General features: G+C 42.8%; 1 protein-coding gene across 6 annotated transcripts in view; it reads right to left on the reverse strand.

Annotated features, from left to right (window-relative positions):
- The window catches only part of IL1RAPL2 (interleukin 1 receptor accessory protein like 2), a 332472-nt gene that overhangs the window by 242619 nt on the left and 68303 nt on the right, over nucleotides 1–21550 (reverse strand). The window contains exons 2-3 of one of the 6 annotated variants that reach the window (XM_058032767.1): nucleotides 13988–14032; nucleotides 12281–12404 (exon numbers count right to left, since the gene is read on the reverse strand). The exons of 4 other annotated variants lie outside the window; for them this stretch is intronic. The gene's annotated coding sequence lies outside the window, so the exon portion shown is untranslated. The remainder of the gene's footprint in view (nucleotides 1–12280; nucleotides 12405–13987; nucleotides 14033–21550) is intronic. One more of the 6 variants, XM_058032768.1, reaches the window with a different exon arrangement.

Genomic DNA, 21550 nt, shown 5'->3' on the forward strand with positions numbered 1-21550 from the left:
GCTGTCTTCACTAATGTTAAAAAGCAAATAATGTTGAAAAGCACACAAACAGAGATGTTAAGGAGACTCATTCCCAATCCCAGTGACACCCTGTGGCAGAATTAATGCAATAATAGCAACACAAAGCAATAAAAATAAGGTAAAGAAAAGAGAAACAAGGAGACACTGAGTGTATTTTTGTAACCAGTGCAGATGCAGTGATCTAGGCTGTGGATCTGGCTCCTCAGCTTCAATGCATCATAGGGGCTAAACTCCTCTAGAGCAGAGCTGGGGCAAGGCAGTTTACAGGGTCAGGACTCAAATTCTCCAAAAACTCAAGCACTTTAGGAGAAGAAAAACCTAGTTTAAAGGGAGAGGATATCAGATACCTCTTTGATTAATAATTTCATTGCTTGGATGCTTTAATTTCTTGCTAGGAAGTAATATCTTGTTTGATTTTCTGCATGATTCCAGGTACTTGTGCACTGGGTAAAATATCTTCCTGGTTTTCCACCTATCATTTCTTGTCCCTTTGAATTGTACTACTTCTCATACACAGTACCAGCCTGTATTCTGAACTCTGGAAAATACAACAATTTGGCTTCTGGAGTAATCAGAAGCATTTTTCCTAAGAAGTAACCATATTTCATCCTGTTCAAAAGTGCAATGTCTCAGCACCATGGTACTTTCAAATGACAAAAAAAGCAGCATTCAAACACTGCCAAAAACTGATATTTTATGCCAACATATTCAGAAAGAAACTTACTGTTTTTCAAAGAGAAATTTTAGTGAGGAAAAAAAAAAGTTGGACATTATTTGCACTTGTGCAATACTCTGTTCCATCCTGTGCTTCTCTAAATATGAAAGTCAAGGAAAAGGAAAGAAAAACTACATCATTTTTTTCATGGAGAGAAGAGTTTTCCCCGAGAGCTGAAGCTTCTTTGTGTTTTGTCAGCTGGCGTGGGAGGCATATTATCCAGGAGTTAAGCACAAATTTCCAAAAGGAAGAGAAAACAGGGTAGACAGTCCATCAAGAAAGGCAATATTGAAAGTTTCCAGTGTATGAAACACATCAGATAGAAAAATCACTTTTCTTTAGTCTAACTCACTTTTCTCTCCCTGTCCCCCCCAAGCAGCCCCATTTCCTTTTTATTTCTTTTTGAGAGAACAATTGCCTCAGAAATCTATGGGAGCAATTCCAGTCCTAAAGCTAAACCTGTGCTTAGCTACTTCCCTGCACCCAGCCCTTTGTTGATGAGGGGGCTGAGAGAGCTCCTCATGCTTGGCACAGAACTGTGGGGCATAAGGAAAAGGAAAGGAAAACACAAAGTATTTTGCCACTGAGATTTCTGACAGTGTTATTTGTCCTTCACACTCCCATTGAGCTCAGAGCCATCAACCCCATCTGTGCCCAGCACAGATATTCCCATCAGAGACTTGCAGGATCTGGGGATGAGCACAAGGCAGAAACACCCAAGCACTGACACTCACCACACTGAAACCACCTCTGGATATGCAGCTTCTGTGCAACCTGGGGTCTAATGAAATACCTGCAATAAATTGTCAGCCTCATCCTTACACACCACTGTATTAATAAAACAAAAATTCAACACTGTACCAAAGTGCAGAAAGGCAAATAAGAACTATGGGAAATATTTCTTTGTTCCCTATGCAAGAGCATCAGCTTGATAATTCTTTAGAAATGGAACATAGCTGGAATAATCAAATAAATTATTAGAAGGCATATAAATCATTACCACCTAATATGACTGCAACAAGATTCAATGCAATTTACAGATAAGTATGAGGAATGACTATTGCATTTTACAGAATTAAAACTGGCAAAAGTTCTAAGAAGACGAATGATAGAAGATGACCCTACATTCATTTGCAAACTAAAAAGGCAGAAGGAAAGCAGCAGACTGATAAGTCTTACTTTTTCAACTATTTTGCAACTTGCCCTGAAAAGAAGGATTAATCATAAAGTGGAAATTCTTACATTTAATTAGAGATTGAGTGGGTAGGAATCTGGAGACAGTCTAAAGCTGTATGGAAATTCTTAATGCTTTTGGAAATGAGGTGTCCTGGACTGAGACAGTGATACAGACTTTCAGAAAGTCCAAGTCCAGGCTGCTTTCTGGATTGTGTCTGCTGGCCCTCATCATGTATTTACACCCAAAAGGACATTTCCTGATAGGACATATCCCTGCTCCCACACTTGGTCTAGATACCAAAGAGTTGTCTGCCTTCACTTCCTTCAGGGGCTGGAAGAAAACACAAACAAAACCTGGTGCCAAAGCAGGGATTGGGACTGGAAAATAAGGAGTGCACCCATTTGCACCAGCTGAGCATGGCCTGGGAGAATTGCCTTCTATCCTTTTCTTTGCCCCTGGGTTTTTTTATGACACTTTGTCAGATCCTTAAGCCATGAATTTCACAGACTCCCCCTCACCTCCTGGGTGTCCCCACAGCACAAGGTCTGTCTGCAGGCACAGGGTCCTGTCTGCCATCTCCAATGAGCCCACCAACACCTGCTGTAGGAACATAACAACAGCCTTGGGGCTCAACTTCCCCAGCCTCTGCTTTGCCCATGAGGATGGGAAGGGGGGAATTGCAATAGAGCTTTCCCAGGCTGCCAAAGTGTTACAAGAAGTTAATTGGCACTTACACAGCATTACTCAGTTACTGAGATTAACACCTTGGAAAATCTTTGAGAAAATTGTTCATTCTGCCTAAGAGCACACACCCAACAGCATGCACAGTCCCACACCAATAAGAATCCTTAACACCCATAATCTGCTTGCTACATCCAGATTAGTGCACTCTGCAGCTATGGGATCTCTCTTTCTCTGTCTCTGAAATGCCCTTTGTTGTAGTTTAGATCTTGGATGACCTGCAGTACTAAGCAGGGATTCAAAAATCAATGCAAATTCTCAGTGCTCTCCTGCAAGTCTCTGGCCATTATTTCCTGCTCATCTCACCAAAACATCAGTCTTTTGCACTGAAAATCTGAACAGCCTTCAGCACTTTTCTCTTTTTGCTCCATAGTCAAAAAGAGCAGAGGATGAGCAAGGTAAGAGTCTTCAGTTTCTTAAATCCCAGTCTCTTCTTTGGGGTTTATTATTGCTCTCTAATTTATTTTGACACTGTCAAAAAGCAATCTCAGTTTCTAATCCAGGTTCAACATGGACTACTCACATACTTAAAAGCAGACAGGGGACAGCAGGGCAGGGGACAGCACTTCTCATCAGCTGATCTGATTAATTAATTCCCCCAGGAACTGTGACCTCACCATAAACCCTAAACCCTTGCACTTCAAAAGGTCTCTTGGATAGAGCATCCTTAAATAACAGGTACACCTGCTGCCACACCACAACAGAGCAGCAAAACTGACCAAAACACTGCTCCAACCCTCCTCCAGAAGGAACTGAGGGAAAACAGACTTAATATTGAACAAGTGGTGGCCACAGGGCTTGCTACAGAAACAAAGGCACTCCTACATCCTGGCAATGTGCCATCTATAAAAACTGTCCAGGACAAGCAAGCCAACCCTTGTCTTAGAGGCAATGAAGGGCATGCACCCCACCTATGCATGGGAGTGACATGTATACACACACATATAAACACATTAAATATGTTGTACAAAAAGAAAGAGGACATGTACTTTTCTCTTAACTGTGAAAATAAGCACTAACCCATCAGCATGCTTTGCTGCCTACACGGTGTGGACTACACACTGTCATGATACACATCTCTCTTACTGGAGCCCTGCCATTCCCCTCTCAGAGTCCTCCAGCCCTGTTTATATTCAAAGGTCAAAAGTTTTATGCAATTTTGCTTGATCTAATCACCAGTTTGCAAACATTCCCAAAAATTTGGCAGCTGCTATCACCAGTTTTAGCTGGAGAGCCATTTTCTGGCTCCATTGTCTCAGTTTTACAAGGTCATTTCCAGTTCTGTGACCTTATGCCTTACCTGCCATCCCCAATTAAAATATGGGGGAAGATTACCAACAGACAAGTGCATAATTTCAGAGAAAATTTAAAGCCAGAAGCTGACAGACGCTGGAAGAAGCAAAGAGAGGAGATAGCTGTTTCTTTTCTCCAGGGTTGCAACCTCAGTTTCAAAAGCCCCACAGTTTCAAAAGCCCCTTGGTTTCAAAGCAGGATCTTTCAAGTGCCTGTGCTGCTGCACTGCCTGTCTCTGTTTGTGACATGTGCAGTCACAGGATTTTAATGGAGCCCAAAGCCCAGTTTTTAATGCAGACACTTGTGCTGGGGTCTGGATTTCTGCAGCTGACATGACTCTAGGGAGCAGCTTTCATTGCAAATAAAAGCCAGAAAAATGTTTCTTCCCTGACAAGGATTTTAAGCAAGTGGAATCCACTGTAGCACAGCACGTGCAAACAACACAGACACAGCTATGAACAAGAAATCATTCCAGGTTGATTACAAATTAAAGTGATGTACAGGCACATGCTGTAGGCTCATTCTCCTGCTATTGCTTCACACATTACAACAAACATTTATTGGTAGTGGAATTAACTTCACCTTGAAATCTCTCAGGGGAGAAAGGGGTTTACATACATCTGTAACGTGTGCCCCTAAATAACCAAGCTCCAGAGTGTGCTGCTTACTGCTATTCCACATCACTGCATCACTAAAGCCCTGAACTAAGCATTTCAGAAAGCAGGATCCAAATCACTGTCAATCCCCTGCCATTCCACAAGAACAAAGTCGACAGGCAGGGCAGCAGCAATTTAAGATGTCTTGCATGAAAACTTTAGGAACTGGTACAAACATCTGGGGGCACAGCACATCCAAGCCCTCCCTAGGTCATGATCCTTGTGCAGCAGCAGAGTTTGTATCCACACTCACCCTGAACAAGCCCCAAAACCAGCAGATAAATAAATGGGTCCAACTCCATCTGCCTCTGCTGAGGCCAGGAGAGGATCAACCAGCTACACATTACTCGTCTGTATTTTTATAGCACTTGCTATGCGCTTCTTAAACAGTGAGTAAAACTGAAAAGTCTTTTCAGTTTATATGTACCTTCCTCCTTACCATTTGCTCACTCAATCCTCAGCCTCCATCTGTGTGGAGCCAACATGCCCACCATGCCTTATGCCCACCTTGCTGCTCAGTCACACGCTCTGATGGCGAATTCCCCAGGGAGGTTAGTGCAGCCAGCCCCACTGCACCAGCCAAATCAGCAGTAGAAGGGTGGATTCCCATCTCAAAGGACAAAAAAAGATTTTTAAAAAAGGAAAAAAAAGAAAGAGTCTGGCCAACTCATGCTAGCTAGCCATGGAGAACTTCCAGATAAACATTTTGACATGATGAGCTACAGCAGCATGGAAAATCAGTGTTAGCAAAAGCAGAAGCTTCTGGCAAAGTGTGTGCTTTATAACTTCTGGATCCATTGGAATGCCTTACCTTCTTCAAGTCTCACAGAAACAGCAGCCAGTAGGTTGCCTTAGTATCTATGCAGCAAAACAACACATCTGAGTTGCAAGTCCTGAAGACTTAATTGAGAAACCAGGTGTTCTCAGTGACATTGTGCCTCATCCTCCCCCTCCCACATTGCCCAGGGAGACAGAGACCCCCAACTAGGGGAGGGCAGGAGATAACAGTGAAGAACCACAAGCTAGAAACAGCTCAGATCCAATTGGTTAAGAAATTCAATGTAAGTTATCTGCAGAGACACCTTGAAAACATTCACCTCAAACTCATATTTCCCAAAACCTGTGGTATTCCATGGGGGACCAAAACGAGTAATTCAGACCTGACTCTGTGTTACAAATATTCCCAGCACAATTTGCCTGGTTTCACTATGGGAATTCAACATAAATCTCAACTAATTCCCAAACATAACGTTTTTAGCACGTGGGTGATCTAAGGCATGTGGAATCTTCCGAGAACTTCACAACATCCATATGTCAGATTTTTATATATAGGTGCTCCATACGGCATATGGATTGCATCACTTCACAGCTGCTGATAATAGTTTAAGAAAAAAAAGGTACAAAAGCCTGGCTTCCCTACAGCTGAAGTTCCAAAGCCATTTTTAAAATGTTCATCTAGAACCCACAGACCAGTGTCACATAGAAATGACCCTCTAAGGAGCCCAGCTCACACCACGCCTGAGGCACTTCAGCCTGTTGGGTGCATTTCTAACTTTTCTCCCATGTCTCCAAGACAAAACCCAAGACTACAGCATGGGACAGGGATTCTTATTGCCCCATTGAGCAGGGAGAGGAAGCAATCCAGAAGTTATCACCAGTCACAGTCTCTCATCTTCATCCTCTTCCATGCTAGGTGCACGTCAGGCACACCCTGTCTCCCTGCACTGTCAGTGGGAAGGAGGGAGAGACTGGGAGAAGAAAAGGTGTTTTAAAGGCTTATTTTATTTCTCATTATCCTCCTCTGATTCTGTTAGTAATAAATTCAATTTGCACCTCTAAGCTGAGCCTGTTTTGCCCCTGGAGTGTTTTCTCCCGGTCCTTATCTCAACTCATGAACCCTTCATTAATTTTTTCTCTCCTCTTCCCAGCTGTGGCAGGGAACTGTGAGTGAACAACTTTTGTGGGTGCCTGGAGTTTGGCCAGTGTCAAACCACAACATCTCCAAACTACAGTGAAGACTTTGGCCTTGCCCACATGACTGGGCACATTTTCTAGCACTGTCACCTTCACATATCTCCTGATAAATCACTGCCCTGGTACCAGCATCCCTGGCTCACCCTCTTGCTGTTTTGAGCTGAGAACTATTTAATCAACAGGAATTGAACATACATAGAGTTCTATGCCTTGAGAGAATTTTATTTTTGTTATACATCAAAAAGGCATGTTTCTGGTTTGTCAGGCAAGTTTCATTTACACAGGCTTGCAGCACTTGCACACAGCTCATTTTATTCTCAGCTTGCCTCCAGAGTGACTGTAGGAGTGCATCCATATGGCCAGGGCTTTAGAGCTAAACTGGAAGTACCAAAACAGAGATGCAACTTGGATGCAATTATATGCACTGCTTCAGTTTCCACATTGGGAAGCACACAGCAGCTCCCTCCCACCACATCCGCAGAGGAGCACGTGGTGCCAGAGGGGGCTGTGGCAGAGCCAGGAGCTGCTGCTGCTCTGCTGCTCACACCATGCCAGCCTCAGGGGGCTCCTGAACCACTGCTTCACAGGGCTGCATCAGCCACCACACCTATGGCTGCCAGAGAAACACTGCACCACCTTTCTGCAGCCTAAGGGTCACAGGGAAAAGCTAAAGGTGGAGCACCTATGGCTTTCTGTCTCTTGACCCTCAGTAAGTGAGCACTGAAACTCTGCTGAATGTTTCTCTCCAGTGATGCCCAAAGACAGCTTGGGTCACTCATCAGGCTCCACAGCACCCAGCTGTGAGACCCTCACAGCCCAGGACCAACAGGACTCTCCCGCAGGCAGCACACAGAGCCAGGCACAAACGACACTGGAAGTTTCCTGAGCTGAAATGACAGCAATGCATTGGTCTGCCTCCAACCTCTGCACTGAATTCTACCAGCAGAGCATAATTCCTCCAAATGCTCTGAAAGCAATAAAAGCTTTCCTATTTTTTAATAAGCTTGCATTTTAAACCACTTCATACATATATAGGTATATGTTTGTCTGTGTGTATATCTATCTCAAAACATAAAACAAATTGAATTTCTCAGTGAAGAGTGAAAAATGGAAATACCTAAGACTATTACTCACAAGCCAATTCATCTCCTCAGAACCTGGAGTTCAAAAATCCCCAGTAAGGAGTTTGATAAGCAAATTTAATGACTTTGAGACGTATCAACCTCCTTTAATATTGCCTGTGATCAGATGACAGACATTCCTTGCTAGATTTTTTAGGTACTTGCTCATTTGCATGCACTCCAGAATAACCCATTAAAGGCTGCCTTTTCTTGATAAACTTTTGCCTCTGATAAATGCCCAACTCTGCTGGCCTGACTTCATGACAGTCCTTGGTCCTGACAGCTCAACTTAATTAACCCATTTAATTTATTGATCAAGCCCATGGCAAAGGAGTATTCCCCATTAAATAGGAATTTTTATCACCCTTAGTTATATGACTAAAGGCCTTCCTAAAAATTGAAATTTAGTTAGCAGCTTCCATGCTGCCCATCCAAAAAGCTACTTAGGAAAAGAGACTAAAAATGACTCAGTGATTTTAGATAATGACCAGGTTGGGCTGTAAGTTGAAGTAATTTTCCTGTTTCACAAAAAAATGCATTGCAAAGCAATAAGTAATCCTTGAAAAGCTGTTCTGAAGACTGTCTCTTCCATTGGACTGTGCTCTGTTATAGTGGTGTCACTTGGAGCAAACCAGACTGTTTTATTTGTGCACACTCTGACAATAATTTGACTTGAAAATGCAGATTATTTAGTGCTACAATATTTCCTGGATGACTTATTAATACGGATATAAAACCTTGCAGTTAAAAATAAAACATACAAGGCAGCAAACCATAGGCTGAAGCAGATAAATGAAAGACCAGCATAGTCTTTAAATCTAAAATTAACAAATCACACTCAGATGAAAGACATTTGGGTAAATCAATTCCCCTGCTACCTAAGCCCCAAAGTGCCTTTCCCTTTGCAATCAAACAACCAGAGGCTGTTATAAACTGGCAGGAAATTATCAGCCTAACCAGCCAGATCAGAAAGCTGACACACCACACACCCTACACATTAGCCTTGCTGTCTGCAATAGCACAGCTCTCTACAGCCACATCTGTTTGCAAAAAAATGTAAATGAGGTTTAACTCTTGCAATAGTCTAGCCACGGGAGGATAATCAGAATAAATACTGTTTCTCTGCTAATCACATTTTGTGTTTTTGCTATAAAAGCAATTTGTTCAGGGAAGCTTGACTAAACAGATAAGGACAGGTAGACTGGACAAAGGTTAAATGGTGTTGTCATAATGGCATACAGTTTAATTTCTAGATAAGAAACAGAAATCCCTTTTTTATAGGATTCTGGTCATATCATTTTAGCATTAATGTGCCAGATACTTTACAACTGCCACTTCATTTTCTTTCTAGAATGTTTTTAAACCAGTGGCAAGCAGGACGAAAACATTTTCTCTAAATCTATCCAGCATCTGAAATCACCTGAGTTTTGTGAGCAGCGAGCTGGGGCAGAGGCACCATTTGGTCAGTGTGTGTGTTTCCAGGCTGTTTTCCATCAGCCTGTTTGGCTGCACATCTCGTTTTCTGCAGGAAGGTGGCTGTGCTCCGCAGGAGCCCCAGCGCTGCCCTCGCCTCCCTGCGGGCCGGGAGCATCGCTGTGCGCAGCCCCAGGGACACACGGGCTGCAGGCAAACTGAGCAGCCTCATCCAGATGGAAAAATCAGATGACAATCTTTTTTTATCCCAGCCTCGAGTCTGTCTAACTCTGGCAGGTAGCAGTCTAGGCTAACACGTTATTATGCTTAATTCCTCTCACAGAGCAGAAACCAACTGTTACTGTTTCCCCTTGCTGTGCAAGTTCTAGGATGGACAGGTTCAGAGCCATAAGGCATTGCCTCTCCTCTCCCAGGAGCTGCACACCCTCCAACACTTGGGCTGCAGGACACCCACCAGCCCTGCACAGGGAGAGCTCTGCACTTCCCACCAGAAGGGGCCACGGTCCTCAGCTCTGCAATTCTCATTGCAGACCCCAGTGGTGAAGCTGCCTGCTCCAGCTCCATCTCTGCCAACAAAGGACAGCCTTGTCCTGGTCCCCTGCATCAGCAGAGGTGCAGGGGAATCCTTCAGAGGGAGAATCCTGCACCCTTGGCCACCCCTAAGCTGAGCCCTCAGTGCCAGCAGCTCCACCAAGCCCCAGTCCCACAGACAGAGCCAGAGCTGGAGCTCCTGCTCCCCAAGGGTGTGCTCATGAGTACATGTCAGAAAAAGAGGCACGTGCATCTTGCAAGCAGGTCTCTTGTCAATTTTTCATCCCTGAACAGCTTTAACTGTATCTGCTAATTAAAACACACACTGCTTTTAGTCTACAGATGCAGATAAAGAGAGCATGGAGGCTGGAAGCTGTCTGTTTACACACCACAAATCACATCACAAATATCCAAAAGTGCATTTGACTATCTAGGGGATGGGGTTTTCAGCCCTTTGAGGCCACCAAATTACTTCTGACAACAAAGAACATTCTGAAATTAACTTTGAAAGAAGTCTCTGTTTTATTAAGATGGAGGAAACAAAAGTGATAGTTCGTGCTTCTTGGCAGCATTTCTGTCCCTGAGACAGGGAGGATGGATTCCTGTAGGACTTTTGCATAGCTCTGACATGGTGCAAGAGCCTGGAATTGGAGAGTGCCTCATTTACAGTAATTACATTTAAAAGTGGGTAGCAGGGCTTGATCTGTGACAAATGCACAAGGAGAAAAACTGCATGTGATGACAGCAGAATCGACAGGATGCTGCTTTCCCAAAAGGCCAAAATTAATTGCTCCTTTCCACCCCTCCCCATTTCCCCCAGCCTTTGCTGAAGCAGCTCTGCATGTTCACAAGCTATAGAGCAGTAAGTGCCTCTATATTCACACACAGCAAATCACATCAGCCATCAAATGCTGCCCTGCAGGATTCCAGTGGAACCACAAAGCACATGCAGGGACAGACCCTGGCCCACACACACATCAGAAAGAGCTGCCCTGCTTCTCCTCTCAGCACACTGGGACATTCCCAGGCCTGCTCCCCTTGGACACTCCTGCACAGCAGGGAGAGATGGGCATTGATGCAGGGGGACTTTATCTACAGGCTCCCTCCTCAGGGTCAAGAGAAAGTTTCTTTGCCTTGTGCCCATTCAGCAAAGTGGGAAAACAACATCTCTGTTATTACAGCACACACAAAGCACAAGTCACTAATTGGCTCTAATCACATTGCTGTAAACATTGACAACAACCCAGAATTCAAAGGCCTCCCTGTTTTATGCAACTCAAAGGGATTTGCAAGACCTAAAGCTGTGCCACAGCCAAGGTTAAGCTTTGACCACAGCCTGCAAATGGCTCCTGTAGCAGAAGCATTTTCTGGTACCTGCTGAAACACAGACACAGGTTCACACCTGTGAGGAGGGGGTTGGATGAATTTTCCATTGAAAGTTTCTCCTACAGCATATAAAACTCTGCACTGCACACTTATGCACAAGAGAACAAAAACTAACCCAAACCTAGGAACTGGGGAGACAAGCCACTTCTTTGTTGTTAATAAATGGGATATAAAATAATAAGCTATAAACAGCTGTAGCCCCGATTCCACTTCACTGTATCAAGGGCAAATGTGGAGCAAAGACTAAAACACATCACCTGCATCATATAAAAACATGGGAAATCTCTCTTGTATGAAAACTTCTAACCCAAGGAAGAGGATGGAGGTTGCCATCCTTAGATCATTATTTCAAAATCTGCTCAAGTCAAAGCTGCCCAGTGTAGGTGTTTCTGTTAAGCAGCCCAAAGTTTGGTCCAGCCTCAGTTCCCACAGTGGAGTCTGCTTTCTGCTCACAGGCAGCATAAACAAAACCTTTGAAGCCCAATGTATTTAAAAGCTACCTAGACCCCTCTATAACTTAGGCATGTAAGTAACTCAGGTGGTACTCAGCTATCAGAAACTCCCCCAGTATTTCAGCTACTCAAGGATATTTTCACAAGAGTATCAGGAGCTGTTAAAACTTTTGGTATCCTGAATTCACAGCACTGCAGTGTACATAAAATTATTAATTTTAATTAAAATGATAAAATATTCTAAAGCAATAGAAACATCCAATTTTTGTAATTAAAGTAATGCAGAAAAAATTGCTTAAATGGTTCCAGAACTAAATTTCACAATGGTTATGCCATTTTAAAGTTACATGGTTTAGAAACTAGGTTGCACTTTTAAGAGACTCTTTAATAATTCAAGACCTTTCAAGGTCAGAGAGAAAGCAGTGATACAGTGATTTTTCTTCTTGAAATTTGAGAACCCTGTTTATTCCTCTCATATGCATGCATACATATTCCAAGAGTTACCATGGGATATCCCCAGTCAGGGTCAGCATGTCAAGTCAGTGGATACAGCCTACCACTGTGTACCTGCAGCTTCACTTCAAAGCAGAACTTTTCTAAAATATTCAGCTTGGTGCACCCTTGATAAGAGGGCCAGGTAAGTTCTTTCCCTTAAATTCAAGGCAATGCATTGTCCAGAAGTAGTTGGAATAACCAGTAATTTTCTCCCTGGCTCCTCTGAAATAGTTATACAGTATTTATTTTCAGGATTGCTTTTTCATGGTAAAAACATAACTTACCTCTAAAGCTTCTGGAACAGGAACCCTTTTTTCAATATGTTTAAATGTTGTTTAGTGTAGAAGGGAGCCAATCTCTGAATCTTTTAAATGCTCCTCCAAGGAAAACAGTGATAGTACCTATTGCCTGCAGAAAAACATAAATAACTCCCAATTAACTGTCACTGAAGCACAGCTTCAGTTTGAGATTTAGTGGATTGAGTACTTTCATGGGAGTGTTCAACTCCCAAGCAATCAATCACACCATTGCAAAAGCCATCCAGAGCAAGCAAGAAAACTTTGGAGAATTACAGAGCAAAAAACTGCACATGTAAGTGCCAGGAGAAGGACTCTGATACTTCATGGAGAGCTACAGAACAAAGTAAAACTCCTTATGATACTGGTCAAAAATACAATGCACAGGTAGGCTACACAAAATAATATTTTGACACTTTCATACAAGCATTGGGCAAAGAAATGTGTGAGGGAGACCCTTCTCATCTTGCCCCACATTGCAAGGTCTGCTTTGACAAAGGAGTGTTGAGGAAACCTTTCTTCCTTCTGTGCTAAAATACCTTGGCTGGCCCCTGTTAGAAAAAGATCATATTAAAAGCAGCTTCTTAAAGAGTCCAAACATTCATGCAATTAAAAGCCAATCCTCCAACTGTGTGTGGACAGAGAGAAGAAAAAGTGCTGCCATGCAAAAGCAAATTCAGAGACATACTGACAGCAAATTACTGACACAACACCTTGCTCTGTGAGGGAGATCACTCCCCATTTCAAGCAGTTCCCTGCTAGTTGGATTCTCTGTTCTGCCTCCAAAGAGCCAAAACACAATTTCCCTCCCTCTACCTGATGTTAGGAAAAGCCCATTCCCTTTTAGGAGACAGCAACTGGAAAACAACAGGAGCAGGCACAAAAAATCAGTGCAAATGTAGGAGGCACAATCCCAGCAGCTCCCTCTGTCCTGTCTTTTATCACAGAATTCAGAATAGTGTTGGCAAGCTCTCTGTAAAGTTTATTTGGTGTCTTTATACATTTTTAAATGTAATTTCGGTAAGGTTTGTTTTTGCATGGATCTGTCAGTGTGTTATGTACAAAATGACAATTCAAGTCTCAAGCTATCAGCCTCTTTCTGCCAAGTGACAAATAACGGATGCTTAAAAAAGTCTCGTGGCATTCCAGAGAGCTAAAGAATAATGAGTCACAATCTCAAAACTTAAAATTACTTTTCCTTTCCCCCCCTTCCCTTTCTTCTTCTCCCACCTTCCCCCAGTTGCTCAGAGAAGGGAGGGTTAGGTCATGGGGCTCAAGAAAAGAGAATTTTCATTTTGGAGTTTTAGCATAGGGTTTCAAGTACCAGCAAAACCTCATTTTCACTTGCACATTACGTGGGGCTTTGTCATTAATTTGCACAAGGTGTCAAAAGAGTAGAAGATAAGCTGCAACACCCTCCCCCAAGCTACACTCTGCTGTTAGATTGAAAAGGCCAGGGTAACAAACGTGTTAATAAAATGTATGCAGTGTTTCCCTCCTCTGGAAAAACCTTGCCAGTGCTTAAGGAAAATAACTAAGTTTGTACAAGAATTATATTAAATGTATGTATTAAGCTTCATTCCTTATTTTTATTTGCTTTTTTCCTACGTTCATTTTTTTTAATATCTTTTCCAGTTTAGGAATCCCGTCCAATGCTAGGAGCAATATCCAGGAAGAAACCATAATAAAACTTACTATAATGTCAGAAAATAAGTATGATGTTGCACATCCATGTAGTCTCTAGAAGAGCAGAAAGAGAAAGCTACATCAGGCAGTTGTTGGTCACATCTCCAAGGCACAGATTTCTCAAGTACTGAGATGATACAGATTCATATTGAAACCAGAACAAACAAGCAAAACAAAACCAGCAAAGAAAACTCCTTTATGTTAGTAAAAATAAATAAATCCTCTTAGTCATTCTCTCCTGGCCCCTATTTTTACAGCTGTGCTCGTCACCTGTGCACTCAAATTGAACCGAAAGTAAGGCAGCATCCTCCATGAAATTTCACCATAGAGCATTTTCAATCCCCAGGCTTTCCTATGCCTCACCAAATTTCCTGTGCTTCACAACAGCAGCACCTTCAGCTGGGACAAACCCCCTGAGTGCTCCAGCTCCATCTTCTCTGGCACTTACTGGGCCCAGCTCTGCCTCTCCTGCTCAGCCCACCTGGGGACAGGCAGGAGGGCTCATCAGAGAGCCTCAAATCCAACATTCCCTACACACTAAGGCCACTTAAGTTGAATGTGACTTATAACACAAAGGTTTTGATCCAAATCTGTGTTTTCATCTTTTCGACCTTACCAGAATAAATAAATAAATAAATAAATAAATAAATTATCCCAATACTGAGATGGGACATCTTTGTCTTTTGAAGTCTTCATGGAATTACATCCAGGTCTTCGAGCCTAATTCAGGGGGGAAAACAAAAACTTTGGACTCAATATAAACACCAACTTTTCATTCAAATGCTGTCCTAAGAATGAGTACATGAAATCAAATGTTTATGTGATTCTTTTGTCAGTCTTACAAGACCAAAAGGCATGTGATGAAGAATGATGACAAACAAGCCATGGAAGTGTCCCAAATACGTAGGACACTGTCTCACTAATAAAATGAGCTCAGTAGATCACTATCCAGCACCCCCAATGTTTCAGCCCTGGCTGGAGAAGCAGTCTTGAGAGGAGCTGTTCACAAGCCTCATTTCAGCAATGAAAATCCTGACAGACATGAGAAGGTAAATGTCACACAGCCAGCCAGGCTGCTAAAGGCCTCTTCCCCTGATGCTTTGAATAAATACATCCACGTTGCTATTTCTGTTTCATAGGAAGGGTATAAAGTTGTGAGGCAGGGAGAGCCTGCACTGCTAGGACACGTTAGCAGGCTGTGTGCCAGGCTGGCAGCTCAGCACAGACACAGCCACCAGCTCCCCAGCAGCTGGGAGAATTTCAAAGCAGACATCATCTACTGGGATGGGTGGTTTCCAGCAGCTCCTCTCATTCAGCACAGAGCCAACTGCTGGGCCAGCTCAGGCTCTGCTTTCCAAAGAACCCACTGACCCACTAAGGGAACAGCAGGGGAAGGGCTGAAACTACCACAGGAAGGACAGGAACAACTTCCATTTTTGTTTAAATCACAAATTTCATCAGTGGCAAAAGTGTCCCAGGCTGCATGGAGCATATTTAGGTGCCGGCCCCTGCAAGCCCAAGCACAATTAGAGAGGAAAGAGCAGCAAGGGAAGTGCCAGGCTCTGTGTGCTGGGAGGGCTGTGGGGCAAGAAGGTTCCTGGGCCCTCACCCATGAAACAGGGAACAACACAACCATGGGGACATCTCAGCCAGAGCCACATGAGAGCACTTCTATAGGAAAAACAAAGCCTGACACACAGAAAACAGGTTTTTGTCACGCAGCTGTTGCTTGCAAACATGTTGGTAATTCATCACAATAGTCTAGCTCCAGATGGACTTAGACTGTGATAGGAAAGCTTATCTTTCCTTCAGCATTTGTGTACTACAGCATCATCCCCCATCCCACTGTGCTTCTCTAACACTGCCTGAGCTTTCCTTGATGTTGCTGAGCCTCCTGATGTCAGTGAAAGAATCTGTGTATTGATTAAAGCTGCCTAGGGAGAGCCAGGGTCCTTATGGCACACATTCGAGTTACAGAACTTACAGGTGAGGACAACAACCCCTTGGCATTTCACAGCTAGCCAAGCATCTCACAAGTGGTCAGCACAGCTCCTCTGTCACTCAGCCAGCCCTCCTGACAGCCTTGCTTTAAAGCCCTTCACTGGAAGGGGTTTGGCAGCACATAAAAGTGGCATGGCAGTATGTGCTTCCCTCCAGGCTCTGGTCAGGTCACACAGTGCCTGGTTTTAGAGAAAAACAGGTGTTGCACAATAAAACCTCTGAGGCAACAAATAATTCTGATGTGATTGATGCCTCTCCAGGCACCATGATCAAAAAAGTGTCTACACCCATGCAGCAGCAGCAGCAGCAGCAAGGGGACATTGTCTTCTACTCACAGCAGCATCTGCACTGCTCCAGGGGAGCCCAACTGTTCCCACTGCTCCCAGATGGAGCCCACCAGGTCCCTCTCCCCTGTGGAAGGGGCTGCTACTGCACTGGCAGGTTTTGTCACATCCTCTGTAAAACTCTGTGCTCCATGTAAGATCTTCAAACTCCCTGCTGAAAGGCAGAAATTTTACCGAAATCACCTTTCCTAATATAACAGCAGAAATTCTCCTTCACCTCCTACTGAGGATTCTGAAGGGAAACATGAGCCCAAACCTTCCATCCCTCCAGCAAATTTTGTCAGTCACCTTTGAGGAGAGTGGGAAAACCTGATCTGAAGGGGCTGCCAATGTAAAGCAGAGACCTGTGTAAAACTGAGAAGTGTTTTCTATTTTAAATGTAATAATTCATATAGTCACAGGACATTGGTTCCAGACTGCACCTGAGCCATCACAAACAATCACAGCAGGTCAGCAGAGAGCCAGCAGCAGCCCTGTCTCCACAATCACAGCTCACCAGGACTTCAGGAGGGAATTCCCAGCCCACCAGGATGAGCCACAGCTGCCCAGAGCCCACAGGGGCTCCCACTGTTATCTCCAAGTCAGCATTTGGGGCCCTCCTACATCCATCTCAGAAAGCAAAAACGTAATTAAAGTGAGGTGACAGAGAGCCTGGGAAGAAAAGTGCTAAGGAAATTCAACAGGAAAAACAAATTAGATCAAGGGGAGAGGAGGGGGAAACAGAAAACAGGCAATTGATGGCCATTTCATTAGTAGAGGTCAAAAATGTTTCCTTTACCATTTCCAAAAATATCAAATTCTCTTGTACTTAACCTTATAATGAATTAAATATCAGCAGTCAGCAAGAGATGAATCTCTTTGGAATGGAAGCATAACCTGAGTATATTTACAGCAATAAACTGCTGCAGTGGGTTCAAATTTTCTTTGAATTGTTTCCATGAATTTGTATTTAAATGAATACACTGTATGCCCATACATTCAGCAGAAAGTGAAACCCTACTCTTCTGAAAACTGAAGTTTCTAAATGGAAATTGTTTTTACTACTTAGACAGAAACAAAGAAGAGAGACAATGAAAAATTCGAGGGAGTCAGTCAAATTAACCTTTTTTGATCAATGACTCGTTTGTAGGGACAGACACATTTCTAAGTTGTGAAATTTCTGATGTATGCAAGCCACCAAGGTTGGAATCAATAAAAAGTGAAAATAAAGTGGATTTGTGTAGACTGATTTTTAAAGCAAAACTATGCATTATTCATACAGAAATCTGCCTATAATGACTGGAAAGCAGATTGAAAAGTCTAAAGGTTTAGACCTGGGAGAAAATTTAAGACAAATCACATTATTAAAATGAGCTTTGATTAGATCTGCAGAATACACAAATCCAGTCTTGCTCATCTATAAACTAATTTCTCATGTGTGTATTTCTAGGTTGCAGCACATGTACAAGTAAGAAGATGCTCTTAAAAGCAAGACACATCAAAGTTCCAGAAAAGGAAAAAAAAACTGGACTCTGCAGGAAACAGAACAAATTAACTACACAAGTAATTAATATGTTAAAGATTTAGAGCACACATTTTGTTGCACAAGGTACCTTTTTAAACATTTGGAACAGCTGCTTCGAATAGCCAGATTCCCACTAACCAAAGCACGTAGGATCTGCAAGTGGTGAGAAGGCTGCTCTCAGCAGGGATGGGATTCCCAGCAGACCCTGAAACACTGGCTTTGTCTTTAACCCAGTGGTAAAGAGCAGCCCATAGCTCCAGTGGAACAAACATTGTCAGTGGGCAGTGCAGTGTGACAGGGCAGGGCTGGGCAGTGGAGCAGGGGGTGATGAGCACCAGACCCCCAAACCTGAGCCCTTATGGCCCTTCCCAGGCAGAGCAGCACTGATCTGGTCCCTCACACTGTGAACCAGGCAAACAATGGGAACCCATCTCCACATCCACATCTCCACACCCACCCAGCCCCTGCACTGAGTCCATCCTACAGAGCACACCAGGACTGTGGGGACACGCAAGGTTCATGTAAAAATACATTCCTGAACCAAACTGAAAGTGATGGCAGAAAGAATGTGTTTCTATTAAACACCAGTGTTTAAAGATAACTTCACTGTAACAACAGACCATGTCCAGTGTTTCCCAGCAGTTTAAATATAAAGCATTTTTCACTCTTTCATCTTGAACTGTACTTTGCCAGAAGATCAGCTGATGCAGCTCCACACAACAAAGTCAACTCGCTTCACTCCAACATAATTTGGTTGTCAAGTAATACTCTCACATTTTCTCAAATCTCTATTTAAGGAGCAAAACAAAAAAAGCAACCCAGATTAGAAAAAGAAGTCCTCAAAACCTGCAGATAATACAAGATTTTATAGGGAAGAGGAAAATAGCAAGAGGAAGCTGGAATATAAAAAAAATGTCAAGAAGAGAGCTTGTACAATTTCAACAACATCCAGCTGCAATTCAACCCCTGCTTCAGCTGTAATCTCTAAATCAATCCAGATCTGCCTAGAAATGTTTGATTATCTATATGGGCCTATAGTTATATACAACAAGTACAGAAAAAAGCAGTTTCTATCTCTTTACCATTACTGTGATTAACTTCAAAACTTATTTACCTTGAAAATACTCAAGGGATTGCAGTATTAATTATTTTTAAAGGACACTCAATGCAATTGGCAGCTCAGCATTGATGAGTATATCAAAAAAAATAAAAGGAGAATTAATTGGGGACCTTGGGACCTTATTAAAATTTGCTCTTGACTGTAAGTTCTATGACCTTCTATGGCTGAACTTCTCCTGATGAGGCAACTGCATTTATACTTTAAGAATACCATTTGGTAGAGAAAAATAACCAAACTTTAAAGAGGTATACAAACACATTTGCAATACAAATCAGTAGTTTTCCAAGGAAAAAGATTAGAAAGACTAAAAGCTTTTGCACTGAACACTGAAACAGGATCTGGTTCTTGTGTCTTAAATGCAAACCTCTCAAAGCATCACACTTAGCAAACCTCAGGAGGCAAAAAGCGCATTCCCAAGGCTGTGTTCTGGACAGAAGCATCAAATTGGGCAGGATAATGGAACCCTGCACCCTTGCAGGTAACTAGTCAGTGTATTACTCATCTCTCAGATGTGCAGAAAAGGAGGAAAACCTCTCTAGCTCAAACAGCCAGGAACAAACTTCCTTGTCCCAACAGTAAAGAGCTGTTTCCAGGCTGGAGATGAGCTACATAGACCCTTGGCATGGCACCAAAGATCAGTTTCTACTCCTACAATGAGCAGAGGTGGACACAGACACCCCAAACGTGGACTGCAGACACAATGGACAAGACATTCACACACAGAGATGCAGAGCTCATGGAGGCCCAGGGCTGTTCACACTGGTGATGTCTTTGCACTGCCCACCTCAAATCTGAGCAACTGTCTTAAAAACCTGCACCAATCCTATCTTTTCAACTAGAAAAACCCAACTGGCAAAATAAATGGGTAAATATTCAACAGCATTGGGGAAAACAGCTTTAAATGCAAATACTAACAAGATCTCTCTTTTTATCTCATCACCAGCCAACTTTGACAGCTCTATGGACAGAGAGCCCCAGGTGCCCTCTCAGTTTTTTGACATTTAAACCCCTGCTTATGTTTCATTCAATTATTAGTTTTATTGGGTTTTTTCCCTCCCCGCTGCCCCACACAATGAACTTCAAAAGTAGCAGAGCACAGAAAAACGTCTCTCAAAACCACCCCTTACATGCTCTGTGGTGTTTCCAAACCTCTGTCTTTGACTACACCAAATCACTTCGATCCTTTGTGGAAATCTGAATTATGCTACTCATCCCATGTGAATTAAGCAGAAGATCAAAGAACTGGGAAGCACAGCCCATGCCAGGAGGAGGGAAGGCTTTATCTGTGGCACCACAAGCTTTTTGATACTTGTTTTTGCTTCTTCGAACAAACCTCTGTGTTTTTATGAGTGGGAGAAAACACTTCCTTTTCTCAGCTAAACGAATCTCACCAGTCTTATCAGTTTTATTTTAAAAATCTGGCCATTTTGCTTGCTTTGACTACTGGAAATCTGCTTTATAGCAGTTAAAGCAGTGGCTCTTTTACAGTAAAAATCTCAAATTAAATCAAAAGTCTAGAGTCCTGTTGCTGGGGAACTCCTCAGACCCACATCAGAGGTCAGGGCTTCCATCTTTAGCAACACTTGCACAGCTTTGTCTATTGCAGGGGCTTTCTGAGCATCACCATCCAGGACCTCTCTATTCCCCTGAAGAAACACTTCACACATACCCCAGGATTTCTGCCTCATGATGGGTTTTTTTATATTCATTTCGCTCATTTCAGTATCAGCAGTGTCAATTCTGACCCCATGTCAGCAGCCACCTGTTTGTCCATCCTCTCCTCCATCCTCTGTGCAACTGCAAGACGTGGCATCAGACTCTTGTGGCCTTGCACATCCTGGTGCCTGGGCTGGCAGGAACACAGGAAATTTCAATTTCCTCAGGGCACTCATCTGTTCCTGCCATTCCCCAGTAACAGCTGAGTAGACTTTGCAGGCTTCATTTAAAACCCTCGTACACTCCCCAGCAATTTGTCCCTTTTGCTTGCCATGCAGATGACTCCCAGAACACTTCTCTTAAGTGAACAATCACATCTTTGCTGTCTCCTCCTTTAACTTTACTTCCAAATACGGGCAACTTTTGCTGCCATTTCACACAGTGATGAGAAAATCTCCTTTAATATTTACAGAGATAATACAGTTTCAGAAGTCTCTACATTTTTCCTATCTACCACTAGAAAGAGAAGCAAAAGGAGTAGTTCCATGTCAGTGGGTCTGTAAGAGGGGAAACGATCTTTTTTCCTTTCACTGTATTTGTAATGGGAATAAACCACTTGTAAAGTACCTGAAAGAATATACATTTATAAGCAAAATATTTCTGTTCTAGATTAATACTGGAAGGTAATGGGAGAAGATGAATAACAAAAAAATATTCTTTCTAACAAAAGATTTAACTGAATTCCTTTTCCTGTTCAATCTTCAAATCTGTTTCGAGTTCTCTCCCACTCCAACAGTTGTGGGGTTTCTTTCTTTTAAAGGAGACTCAAACAGAAAGCAAATTACACAATTCATGAGGAGACACATTGAAAAAACTTTTTTTAATACTGATACATAAGGCAGGGCTGTGTGGATGGAGAACCCACAACTCTGGGTCACATTTTAAAC

This window comes from Melospiza georgiana, chromosome 12 (genome assembly GCF_028018845.1).
Source record: "Melospiza georgiana isolate bMelGeo1 chromosome 12, bMelGeo1.pri, whole genome shotgun sequence".
In the NCBI taxonomy this organism is placed as follows: Eukaryota; Metazoa; Chordata; class Aves; order Passeriformes; family Passerellidae; genus Melospiza; species Melospiza georgiana.